We start from the raw sequence: 13,903 nt of genomic DNA on the forward strand, positions 1-13,903 counted from the left end.
AATTAGGTCAGAAGCTGGGCATGGTGGCTCATGCCTGTAATCCCAACACTTTGGGAAGCTGAGAAGGGCAGATCACTTGAGTTCAGGAGTTCAAGACCAGCCTGGGCAACATGGCAAAGCCCAGTCTCTACAAAAAGTGTAAAAAGTAACTGGGTGTGGTGATGTGTACCTATAGTCCAAGCTACTTGGGAGGCTGAGATGGGAGGACCACCTGAGCCCAGGAGGTTGAGGCTGCAGTGAGCTGTGATTGTGCCACTGCACTCCAGTCTGGGTGACAGAGTGAGAGCCTGTCTCAAGTGATTGTGCCACTGCACTACAGTCTGGGTGACAGAGTGAGAGCCTGTCTCAAATAAACCAACAAAAAATGGTTTTGGAGATGGGTCTTGCTGTGTTGTCCAGGCTGGATTTGAACTCCTGAACTCAAGTGATCCTCATGCCTCAGCTACCTGAGTAGCTAGAACTATAGGCACCTGCTACTCAACCCAGCTCACAATTTAATATTTCTATGATTTATAAAAGTTGATAGGCATAAATATAATTAATTTTTTTTTTTTTTTTTTTGAGACGGAGTCTTGCTCTGTCACACAGGCTGGAGTGCAGTGGCGTGATCTCGGTTCACTGCAACCTCTGCCTCCTGAGTTCAAGTGATTCTCCTGCCTCAGGCACCCCAATAGCCAGAACTACAGGCTAATGCCACCACACCCTGCTAATTTTTGTATTTTTAGTAGAGACAGGGTTTCACCATGTTGGCCAGGCTGGTCTTGAACTCCTGACCTCAGTTGATCCACCCATCTTGGCCTCCCAAAAGTGCTAGGATTACAAGCCGGTGATATAATTAATTTTTTCCCAGCTGAATAGCAATCTATTATGCGCATGTTCCACAGTTCATTTATTTACTATCTTATTATTGGATAATCAGGACATTTAAACAGATTGCTACAATCATTCCTATGGAAGGGATACAAAGTCTCTACCTAGGTAGAGCTTCAGTAGGGCAGCAGTTTGGGCAATTTGTAAGGAGAACGGAGAAAAGCCCAGGGACCTTGTGGCTACTCAGAATGTATATCCTTGAACACAACTGACATTAGTCTTTTTTTTTTTTTTTTTTTTGAGACGGTGTTTCGCTCTTGTTACCCAGGCTGGAGTGCAATGGCGCAATCTCGGCTCACCGCAACCTCCGCCTCCTGGGTTCAGGCAATTCTCCTGCCTCAGCCTCCTGAGTAGCTGTGATTACAGGTGCGCGCCACCGTGCCCAGCTAATTTTTTGTATTTTTAGTAGAGACGGGGTTTCACCATGTGGACCAGAATGGTCTCGATCTCTTGACCTCGTGATCCACCTGCCTCAGCCTCCCAAAGTGCTGGGATTACAGGCGTGAGCCACCGCAACCGGCATCATTAGTCTTTAAAAGCACTCGCCTCACCAAATGTGTCATTTGAATAAGAAGTACTGTTATTACTGAGAGTGGGAGACTGACTTTGGACAAATCAAGAACAAATTAGTGGAATAATCACTAAATTGGATGACACAGACAGTAATAACCTGCATAAATATGATAACAAGGCACTTTTAGATTCTGTTTGTTGAAGAAAGAGCTAAGAAATTAATGTATGGACATAAAAAAGGGAACAACAGGCACTGGAGCCTACTTGAGGGTGGAGGTGGGAGGAGGGAGAACAGCAGAAAAGTAGCAATTGGGTACTAGACCTAGTACCTGGGTGACAAAATCATCTGATAACAAATCCCCAAGATGGGAGTTTACGTATGTAACAAACCTGCACATGCACTGCCGAACCTAAAAGAAAAGTTTTGTTTTTTTTTTTAAAGAAATTCACAAGAACAGAAAATTAAACACCACATGTTCTCGCTCATAGGTGAGTGTTGAACAATGAGAACACATGGACACAGGGAGGGGCGTATCACACACTGGGGTCTGTGGGGGGAAATAGGGGAGGTACAGCGGGGGTGGGGAGTTGGGGAGGGATAACATGGGGAAAAATGCCAGATATAGGTGATGGGGAGGAAGGCAGCAAACCACATTGCCTGTGTGTACCTATGCAACAATCCTGCATGTTCTTCACATGTACCCCAGAACCTAAAACGCAATATATATTTGAAGAAAAAAAGAAATTAATGTAACAGAAGAAAAGATGGGTGGGTGTTTTGGTGAAGGTAGCAGTGCTTTGGTGGGGATTTGGTGGTCTCAACCCTGACCTGTGGGCCCTGGATTCTTGATAGTGCACTCAGACTTGAGCAAGGTGGTCTCATTAGCATAAACAAGTCATAAAATCTCATTTGTAAACTCAGATGCCAAGGGAAGAGGGCCCACCAGCACTCTAATTGATTAAAAAGAAAAGCACACTTTCTGCTAGGGTTGGAGGGGAAAAAAGAATGAAAAAGAGAAGAAAAACAAAGTACACTTGAAAATCAATTTATTATCTGATTGTGTATTGGGAAATCAGAAGAAGGGAATTAGGTAAATGATCCCATTGGCAAGATTTATTAACCTCCAGGTCCAGACACTGAAGATGTTTTCTAGTCATTTTACATCTTATCTCTCCTATCAATATTCTAATCAGTCTACAATTACATGCTTGATTGAACTCTAGCTTTTTTTTTTTCAGACAGAATCTCCCTCTGTCCCCCAGGCTGGAGCGCAGTGGTGTGATCTCCGCTCACTGCAACCTCCACGTCCTTGTCTTAAGTGATTCTCCCACCTCAGCTGAGACTACAGGCACCTGCCACCACACACAGCTAATTTTTTTTGTTTTTTGTAAAGATGGGGTTTCACCATGTTGCCCAGGCTGGTCTTGAACTCAGTCCACTCTCCAGGCCTTTGAAAGTGCTGGAATTACAGGTGTGAGCCACCGTGCCCAGCCTAGCTTTCTTATTTGTATCAAATGTCAAACCTGCTTTTTTGGGCTTATATTGATTGGTGTAATCCTAAATCATGTTGGCCAAACATTATAAATCATAGTGCAGATTATTTCTGAAGTATTTTATTTGCACAGTTTCACTTTTATTTCATTCAACTGATATTTATTGTGTGTCTGTTACGTGTCAATTGTTGTATTAGATCCTGGGAAATAAGGATAAATGATCATTTTCATTGTAGAGCTTAAAATCTAGCACTTTTTTTTTTTTGAGAGGGAGTCTCACTCTGTTGCCCAGGCTGGAATGCAATGGTGTGGTCTCGGCTCACTGCAACCTCTGCCTCCCGGGTTCAAGAGATTCTCTCGCCTCAGACTCCCAAGTAGCTGGGACTTCAGGCATGTGCCAGCACACCAGGCTGATTTTCTTATTTTTAGTAGAGACAGGGTTTCACCATGTTGACCAGGCTGGTCTCGAACTCCTGATCTCTAGATCCGCTCACCTTGTTCTCTCAAAGTGTTGGGATTACAAGTGTGAGCCACTGTGCCTGGCCAATATAGCACATTTGACTATAGATTATTTGCATATGTATATGTGAAAAATTAGCATATATCCCAATGTAGGCATATTTAATTATTCACAAACTACATGTATTATTTTTATTAATATATTGTGCATATTTGAAAATGCTCACGTTAAAGGTTTTTCTTTTCCTTTTTTTGAGTTAGGATCTTACTCTGTCACCTAGGCTGGAGTGCAGTGGTGTGATTATGGTTCACCTGCAGCCTCAACCTTCCAGTATTTTTTTTTTTTTAAAGATGGGGTTTCACCATGATGGCCAGGCTGGTCTTGAACTCCTGACCTCGGGTGATCCACCCACCTCGGCCTCCCAGAGTGCTAGGATTACAGGCGTGAGCCACCGCACCCAGCCTAACCTTCCAGTCTTAAACAGTCCTCCCACCTCAGTCTCCTAGGTAGCTGGGACCACAGGTATGCATCACCATGCCCAACTAATTTTGGTATATATACATATATATATATGTATATTTTTGGTAAGGATGGGGTTTCACTATGTTACCCAGGCTGATCTTGAACTCCTGGGCTCAAGCAATCTGCCTACCTCGGTATCTCAAAGTGCTGGGATTACAGGTGTGAGCCACTGCGCCCAGCCTAAAGTTTTATTTCTAGATTTAATAAATATCAACAAAAGTTCTAATACTTTCTCTTTTTTTATTTTTTTTTAAATTTTTTATTTATTTATTTTTTTAAGATGGGGGTTTCACCATGATGGCCAGGCTGGTCTTGAACTCCTGACCTCAGGTGATCCACCCACCTTGGCTTCCCAAAGTGCTAGGATTACAGGCGTGAGCCACCGTGCCTGGCCAATTCTAATACTTTCTTCTTTCTGTTACGTCAATGTTTCAGGAATAGAAGTTCTAGTATTTACCTTCTTTTTTTTTTTTTTTTTTTGAGATGGAGTCTCACTCTGTTTCCCAGGCTGGAGTGCAATGGTGCGATCTAAGCTCACTGCAAAGTCCACCTGCCAGGCTCAAGAGATTCTCCTACCTCAGCCTCCCAAGTGGCTGGAATTACAGGCACCTGTCACCATGCCCAGCTACTTTTTTTTTTTTTTTTAATTTCTTTTTTCTTTCTCTAGACTGCTCAGCAGCATACTTTTTGTATTTTTAGTAGAGACAGGGTTTCACCTTGTTGGCCAGGCTGGTCTTGAACTCCTGACCTCAGGTGATCTGCCCGCCTCGGCCTCCCAAAGTGTTGAGATTACAGGCATAAGCCACTGTTCCTGGGCTACCTTCTTTCACTGGGATGTTACAAGATGCACATCCCCTTGGCTGTACACACCCCACTTTGGAGAATTCTGCTTTGTCACGGATGTGACTTTGCTCCTGTTTACTGAATATGACATTGACTTAAATGATCCTGGGCTCCTGACTACAGCCTGAGGCAGATTTCCTTTCATAACTTTCCTTACCTTAAACCTTGAATCCTTTGGGCTAATTTCTAAAATTGCAAGTAGTGTGTGGCAAAAGCCCAACTGATCACAATTTCTGAGGCTGCATTAGTAAATTTACTTTAATTGCCAGATTTCCTTAGTCTCATCAATAGATTTTGATTTTTGGGTTCATGTGTTTAATTAATACCCTCATATTATTATTATTATTATTTTTTGGACGGAGTTTCGCTCTTGTTACCCAGACTGGAGTGCAATGGCGTGATCTCGGCTCACCGCAACCTTGGCCTCCTGGGCTTAGGCAATTCTCCTGCCTCAGCCTCCTGAGTAGCTGAGATTACAGGCACGCGCCACCATGCCCAGCTAATTTTTTGTATTAGTAGAGACGGGGTTTCACCATGTTGACCAGGATGGTCTCGATCTCTTGACCTCGTGATCCACCCGCCTCGGCCTCCCAAAGTGCTGGGATTACAGGCGTAAGCCACCGTGCCCGGCCCAAACAAGTTTTAATGATATGAGGGGGCTGGGCGTGGTGGCTCAAGCCTGTAATCCCAGCACTTTGGGAGGCCGAGTCGCGTGGATCACGAGGTCAAGAGATCGAGACCATCCTGGTCAACATGGTGAAACCCCGTCTCTACTAAAAATACAAAAAATTAGCTGGGCATGGTGGCCTGTGCCTATAATCCCAGCTACCTGGGAGGCTGAGGTAGGAGAATTGCTTGAACCGGGACCAGGGAGGTGGAGGATGCAGTGAGCTGAGATTGAGCCATTGCACTCCAGCCTGGGCTACAGAGCGAAGACTCCATCTAAAAAAAAAAAAAAAAACTTGTTTAAAGAATAGTGGCTACTGCCTTTTTTCACTTGTTCTGTGGTTGGCTGGTTTGTTCTGTTCCTGCATGAATCAGATTATTTCCTGAGGTCATTATCAGGCCTAAAACTGAAGTAATGTATGCATAAGTGCTTTCATGGTTTGGGATTCACATTATTCTATTTCACTACTAGAATCTTCATGTTCGTCAGACCAGTCTACAATAGGCAAAGTATACGCCCTGTAGGCCAAGTTATAGGCTGTGATTTGGGCAGGTTGGGGCAAGATAGAACCCTTTATTCCAAAATTTAAGTAAATTAAGCACGTGTGTACAGCACAACTATTTCAGAGCATTTTAAGGCTCATGGTCTTAATTAATGGCAGGAATTTTTATCATCAATTTAATTTATTTCTATCCAATTTCACATTTACTGAATGCCTTTGTTGGGGAAGAGAGATTTCTTTCTTTACCCATTGCTAAATTCATGGCTGAGGCACATATAACACCAGAAAAGAAGGATTGGCCAGGCTCGGTGGCTCACACCTGTCATCCCAGCGCTTTGGGAGGCCGAGGCGGGCAGATCACCTGAGGTCAGGAGTTCAAGACCAGCCTGACCAACATGGTAAAACCCTATCTCTACTAAAAATACAAAAATTAGCTGGGCATGGTGGCTCATACCTGTAGTCCCAGCTACTTGGGAGGCTGAAGCAGGAGAATTGCTTGAACCCGGGAGGCGGAGGTTGCAGTGAGCTGAGATCGTGCCACTGCACTCCAGCTTGGTGACAGGGTGAGACTCCATCACCCCCCCACTCCCCAAGAAAAAAGAAAGAAAGAAAGAAAAGAAAAGAAGGATTGGCAAGTGAAAAGAAAGCAAAGCAATCAATATAAAATTGATTGCTTAATGTAAGTTTTAGTGAAATGGGAACCTTGAGAAATGGAGAGTCAAAGAAACAGGGAAACTTGTACTAAGTTTGATAATGGGTGGACAGTTATGTAGAAGTACGATTGGACAAAGGGCATCTGATCTAACGGTAATAAGCTGGGAATGGCTGGGCACTGTGGTATGAGCCTGTAGTCCTTGCTGCTTGCAGGGCCAAGGCAGGAGGATCACTTTAACCCAGGAGTTCAAGACCAGCTGGGGCAATGTGGTGAGACCCCCACCTCTAAAAACAAACAAACAAAAGAACTGGAGGAGAACTTAGCAAGACCTAGTTGTTCAGATTCTTCTTAGTGCCTCTGTGTCTTTAAGGATAAAGATGTTCCTTTTCTTTGAGTTTAGAGAGGATACATTTGGAATGAAAGGTCTATGCAGAGGAAGGGCAGAGAGTTATTTTATGTCCTGCTTTAAGAATAAGGGCAGGAGGAGGAAGCTGGGCCGTGTGTCTTCTGCATGCCCTCTTCCTCCCTTTTAAAAAAGTAAAGAGGCTGGGCGCGGTGGCTTAGGCCTGTAATCCTAGCACTTTGGGAAGCTGAGGTGGGTGGATCACCTGAGGTCAGGAGTTCAAGACCAGCTTGGCCATCAGGGTGAAACCACATCTTAAAAAAAAAAAAAAAAAAAGTAAAGAAATGGCCGGGCTTGGTGGCTCACACCTGTAATCCAAGCACTTTGGAGGCCAAGGCGGGCGGATCACTTGAGGTTGGGAGTTCAAGACCAGCCTGACCAACATGGTGAAACCCCTTCTTAAAAAAATAAAATAAAATAAAGTAAAAAATAAAATAAAATAAAGATAATTTTAAAAAATAAAGAATAAGGGCCTGAGATTTTCCTGCTTCTGTTTTCTCAAATAAGGTGCTGTATTTTGGGGCAGCATATGCCGAACCCCATCACCTTGAAAGGGAGAAAGAAAGATAAGACAGATATTCTACCTTTGAGTAGTAGTTTATCATAAAATTATATTTCCTCAAATCAGGCTGGGCCTAATTTTGTTTCTTTTAAAATAAAACAATTGGCCAGGCGTGGTGGCTCACGCCTATAATCCCAGCACTTTGGGAGGCCGAGGCAGGTGGATCACGAGGTCAAGAGATTGAGACCATCCTGGTCCACAAGGTGAAACCCCGTCTCTACTAAAAAAAAATACAAAAATTAGCTGGGCATGGTGGTGCACGCCTGTAGTCCCAGTTACTCGGGAGGCTGAGGCAGGAGAATTGCTTGAACCCAGGAGGCAGAGGTTGCAGTGAGCCGAGATCATGCCATTGCACTCCAGTCTGGGTAACAACAGCGAAACACCACCTCAAAATAAATAAATAAATAAATAAATAAATAAATAAAATAAATAAAATAAGACAATCTTTGTTCCTTCTCCACTCCCACTGCTTCACTTGACTAGCCTAAAAATAAATAAGTAAAATATAACAAGCCATGGTCAGTGGCATGCACTCAGCTACTTAGGAGGCTGAGAGGGGAAGATTGCTTGAGGCCAGGAGCTCAACTCCATCCTGGGCAACATAACAAGACCCTATCTCTAAAAAATTAAAAATGAAGGAATTCATATAGGCTCATGCCTATAATTCCAGCACTTTGGGAGGCCGAGGTGGACAGATCACTTGAGGTCAGGAGTTTGAGAGTGGAATATTTGGAGCACGTTCTTGAAAGATTGGAATCTGTTGACTTTTGACGAGAGTGTTTTTTTTTTTTTTTTTTTTTTTTTTTGAGAGTCTCACTCTGTTGCCCAGGCTGTAGTGCAGTGGCACCAGCTCACTGCAACTTCTGACTCCTGGGTTCAGGCAATTCTCCTGCCTCAGCCTCCCGAGTAGCTGGGACTACAGGCGTGCGCCACCATGCCCAGCTAATTTTTGTATTTTTAGTAGAGACAGGGTTTCACCTTGTTGACCAGGATGGTCTCGATCTCTTGACCTCGTGATCCACCCGCCTTGGCCTCCCAAAGTGCAGGGATTATAGGTGTGAGCCACTGTGCCCAGCTGGCACTTCATACTTTCATACCCATTTTTCCTTGTTGTATTTGGAATTAAGCCCATTTTTTTTTCTTTTGAGACAGAGTCTTGCTCTGTCATCCAGGCTGGAGTGCAGTGGCTCGATCTCAGTTGACTGCAACCTCCGCCTCCTGGGTTCAAGCGATTTTCCTGCCTCAGCCTCCTGAGTAGCTGGGATTACAGGTGCCTGCCACCAGGCCGGGTTAATTTTTGTATTTTTTTTTTTCTTTTTTCTTCTTTTTTAAATAAAGACTGGGGTTTCACCCTGTTGGTCAGGCTGATCTTGAACTCCCGACCTCAGGTGATCCACCCGTCTTGGCCTCCAAAGTGTTTGGATTACAGGCGTGAGCCACCACACCTGGCCAATTTTTGTATTTTTAGTAGAGATGGGGTTTTACCATGTTGGCCAGACTGATCTTGAACTCCTGACCTCAGGTGATCCACCCACCTCGGCCTCCCAAGTGCTGGAATTACAGGTGTGAGCCACTGCAGGCGGCCGGAATTAAGCCCATTTTAAACTAGTCCTCTTTTCCTCTATTGCAATTGTCCTAAGTAAAATCTATTTTTATCACTTCAGCTACTGTCTAGCGCTGGGTTTTCTTCAATACATGCAAACCTAAGTGTAGTCCCTTAGGTCTGGGCACAGTGGCTCATGCCTGTAATCCCAGCAGTTTGAAAGGCTGAGGTGGAAGGCTCTCTTGTGCCCAGGATTTTGAGATTCGTTTGGGCAACAAATGGAGATCCCATCTCTACCAAAAAAAAAAAAAAAAAAAAATTAGCTGGATGTGGTGTGGCAGGCCCTGTAGTCCCAAACTGGGACTACAGCCACATCTCAGGTGGGAGAGGATCATTTGAGCCTGGGAGTTGAAGGCTACAGTGAGCCATGATTGTGCCAGTGCTCTCCAGCCTAGAAAACAGAGCAAGACTCCGTCTCAAAAACAAAAACATATAATATATATATTCAAGTTGGTTTGATGGACAGATAGATTCTTCTATCTCTTTTAATAACAAAAAGCATTAGGCCAGGAGCGGTGGCCCATGCCTGTAATCCCAGCACTTTGGGAGGCTGAGGCGGGTGGATCATGAGGTCAGGAGTTCAAGACCAGCTTGGCCAAGAGCGTGAAACCCCATCTCTACTAAAAACACAAAAACAAACAACAACAACAAAAATTAGCTGGGTGTCGTGGCACACACGTGTAATCCTAGCTACTTGGGAGGCTGAGGCAGAGAATTGCTTGAATCTGGGAGGCGGAGGCTAGAGTGATCCGAGGTTGTGCCATTACACTCCAGCCTGGACGACAGAGCAAGACTCTGTCTCAAAAAACAAACAAACAAATAAATAAAAAATAACAAAAAGCCTTAAACAGCAGGAGTAGGCCAGGCACGGTGGCTCCCGCCTGTAATCCCAGCACTTGGGGAGGCCGAGGCAGGCAGATCACTTGAAGTCAGGAGTTTGGGACCAGCCTGGCTAACAGGTGACTGGTGACTGTTTCTACTAAAAGCAAAACAAAACAAAACAAAACGGTTGGGCGTGGTGGCTCACGCCTGTAATCCAAGCACTTTGGAGGCCAAGACGGGCAGATCACCTGAGGTCGGGAGTTCAAGACCAGCCTGACCAACATGGTGAAACTCCGTCTTTAAAAAAAAATAAACGAAGCAAAACAAATTTATCCAGGCATGCTGGTTTACGCCTGTAATCCCAGCTACCAGGGAGGCTGAGGCAGGAGAATTGCTTGAACCCAGGAGGTGGAGGTTGCGGTGAGCCGAGATCGCACCATTGCACTCCAGCCTGGGTAACAAGAGCGAAACTCCGTCTCAAAAAAAAAAAAAAAAAAAAAAATTATGTGGTAAGTGATATGGGAGCTTTAGGCTCCTCATGGGGTAATTGTTCAAGGTCTCCTAAAACAATAGTAATTAAATCAATATAAGCTGTGAAAGAGAATATGATAACTACCACAGGTGTAAACAGAAATGAGAAAATTAGGTTCTTCTGGAAAGAGAATTTGAAAAAGAAAAATGTAAATTAAAGACAGAATCCATCTAAATAAGAGGCAGGGTACCGTAGCTTACACCTCTAATCTTAGCACTTTGGGAGGCTGAGGCAGGTGTATCACAGGCATGCATATATATATATGAGGTCAGGACTTGGGAGACTAGCCTGACCAACATGGTGAAATCCCCATCTCTAGTAAATATATGAAAATTAGTCGGACGTGGTGGTAGGCACCTGTAGTCCCAGCTACTTGGGAGGCTGAAGCAGGAGAATCACTTGAACTGGGGTGCTGGAGGTTACAGTGAGGCAATATCTTGCCATTGCACTCCAGCCTGGGAACAGTTCGAGACTCCGTTTCAAAAAGTAAAAAAAAAAGAGGAAGGGCTGCTATGATTTAGAGATGGTAGTATTTTGACAGAGGGAGATGTCAGGGAATTTTAGCTAGAGCAAAGTCAGGAAATAGATGGCAGAACCTGAGAGGGACTCGAGTTTTAACAATTTATGTATTGGTGGTTGGCTCTCCTAATTATATTGCTTTTCTGCCCTCTGCTGACTAAAATGGGGAAAAGCAAATCTATGAAAACGCAGTTCCCCCTCCCCCCTCCTTTTTTTTGTGAGATGGAGTTTCGTGCTTGTTGCCCAGGCAGGAGTGTAATGGCACGATCTCGGCTCACCACAACGTCTGCCTCCTGGGTTTAAGTGATTCTCCTGCCTCAGCCTCCGGAGTAGCTGGGATTACAGGCATGCGCCACCATGCCCGGCTGATTTTGTATTTTCAGGAGAGATGGGGTTTTACCATGTTGATCAGGCTGGTCTGGAATTCACGACGTCAGGTGATCTACCCACCTTGGCCTCCTAAAGTGCTGGGATTACAGATGTGAGCCACCACGCCTGGCCAAAAACAGTTCCTTACGTCTGTGGGACTGAAAGACCTATTAAGAATCTGATAAAACATATAGACTCCCCCAGAAAATAATGCACATAAACAAAAAATATTTTGCATATAATTCCAGTGGCTTCATGGATAAGCTATGGGATGATGGAAAGCACATTCCTCTTGAGTCAGATATTTTTCCTTATTTTTCTCTCTGTTTATGATTTTGTTTGTGTGAGTACACATGAACTCTTTTGCAATATTCATTTCCTTTTAAGGAACTTATTTCCCACTCCATCTCTTTCTTTCTATTCACACATTCTATGGCAGGTTTGTTATAACAACCGCCCTTTAACCTATTCCCTACACTGGAGCTGTAGTGGCTCTCTGAAAGCTCACTTCGGGGCCAGGTGCCGTGGCACACGCCCAGCACTTTGGGAGGCCCAGGCGGGAGGACTGCTCAAGCCCAGGAGTTCAGATCAGCCTGGGAAACATAGCGAGACAATTAAAAAAATAAAATAGGCCGGGTGCAGTGGCTCAAGTCTGTAATCCCAGCACTTTGGGAGGCCGAGGCGGGTGGATCACGAGGTCAAGAGATCGAGACCATCCTGGTCAACATGGTGAAACCCCGTCTCTACTAAAAATACAAAAATTAGCTGGGCATGGTGGCGCGTGCCTGTAGTCCAGCTACTCGGGAGGCTGAGGCAGGAGAATTGCCTGAACCCAGGAGGCGGAGGTTGCGGTGAGCCGAGCTCGCGGCATTGCACTCCAGCCTGGGTAACAAGAGTGAAACTCCGTCTCAAAAAAAAAAAAAAAAAAAAAAAAAAAAAAAAAAAAATTAAAATTAAAATAAAAAAAAAAATAAAATAAGCCAGCGCAGTGGTGGGCACCTATAGTTCCAACTACTCGGGAGGCTGAGGAGGTCACTTGAGCCTAGGAGTTTGAGCTTACAGTGAGCTTTGATTGCGACACTGCACTCCAGCCTGGTGACAGAGCAAGACCCTGTCTCAAAAAATAAAAATAGAAAAAAATAAAAATAAACCCATTTCGGCGCGAGCCAATGGCGGAGACCGTGGCTGACACCCGGCGGCTGATCACCAAGCCGCAGAACCTGAATGACGCCTACGGGCCCCCAGCAACTTCCTCGAGATCGATGTGAGCAACCCTCAGACAGTGGAGGTCGGCCGGGGCCTCTTTACCACCTACGAAATCACGGTCAAGACAAATCTTCCTATTTTTAAGCTGAAAGAATCTACTGTTAGAAGAAGATACGGTGACTTTGAATGGCTGCGAAGTGAATTAGAAAGAGAGAGTAAGGTTGTAGTTTCCCCGCTCCCTGGGAAAGCGTTTTTGCGTCAGCTTCCTTTTAGAGGCGATGATGGAATATTTGATGACAATTTTATTGAGGAAAGAAAACAAGGGCTGGAGGAGTTTATTTTTTATTTTTATTTTTATTATTATTTTTGAGACGGAGTTTTGCTCTTGTTACCCAGGCTGGAGTGCAATGGCGCGATCTCGGCTCACCGCAACCTCCGTCTCCTGGGTTCAGGCAATTCTCCTGCCTCAGCCTCCTGAGTAGCTGGGATTACAGGCACGCGCCACCGTGCCCAGCTAATTTTTGTATTTTTTACTAGAGACGGGGTTTCACCATGTTGACCAGGATGGTCTCGATCTCTTGACCTCGTGATCCACCTGCCTCGGCCTCCCAAAGTCCTGGGATTATAGGCGTGAGCCACCGCGCCCGGCTGGAGTAGTTTATAAACAAGGTTGCTGGTCATCCTCTGGCACAGAATGAACGTTGTCTTCACATGTTTTTACAAGATGAAATAATAGATAAAAGCTATACTCCATCTAAAATAAGACATGCCTGAAATTTGGCAAGAAGGGGCAAAAACGTGACTATTAATGATTGATATGCACCAGTGAAGAAGTTCTAACTTTTAGCATGCTACTCAGCAACTGGTATAACATGCCTTCAGTATACTAACACTCATGCTCGGTTTTGTTTTGGCAGTTGACAAGAAGTTAATTTGCTTTAGTGAAAATCCCTCATTCCAGCCTTTCTATATGAATAGCTCTTTCTTGCTGTTTTAATGTGGTGCACACTATAGCCTCACAAACCTGTTACTCCAGTGTAATTTGCAGTGTCATAACTCTGGCTTGGTCTTATTTGCACAGTTTTTGTGTCTTCTTTGTTACTTGCATTTGATTAACTAGAATAGTTTTCTTCCCCCCCGCTTTTTTTTTTCGTGAGACGGAGTTTCACTCTTGTTACCCAGGCTGGAGTGCAATGGCGCGATCTCGGCTCACTGCAACCTCCGCCTCCTGGGTTCAGGCAATTCTCCTGCCTCAGCCTCCTGAGTAACTGGGATTACAGGCATGCGCCACCATGCCCAGCTAATTTTTTGTATTTTTAGTGGAGACGGGGGTTTCACCATGTTGACCAGGATGGTCCCGA

General features: G+C 44.6%; 1 pseudogene; it reads left to right on the forward strand.

Moving 5' to 3' along the window:
* Window positions 1-12,505: 12,505 nt before the first annotated feature.
* LOC135275291 (sorting nexin-3-like) lies at window positions 12,506-13,578 on the forward strand (annotated as a pseudogene).
* Window positions 13,579-13,903: the final 325 nt, after the last annotated feature.

Source organism: Aotus nancymaae, unplaced genomic scaffold (genome assembly GCF_030222135.1).
Source record: "Aotus nancymaae isolate 86718 unplaced genomic scaffold, 86718_ANA_hifiasm-v0.15.2.pri h1tg000016l, whole genome shotgun sequence".
Classification (NCBI taxonomy): Eukaryota; Metazoa; Chordata; class Mammalia; order Primates; family Aotidae; genus Aotus; species Aotus nancymaae.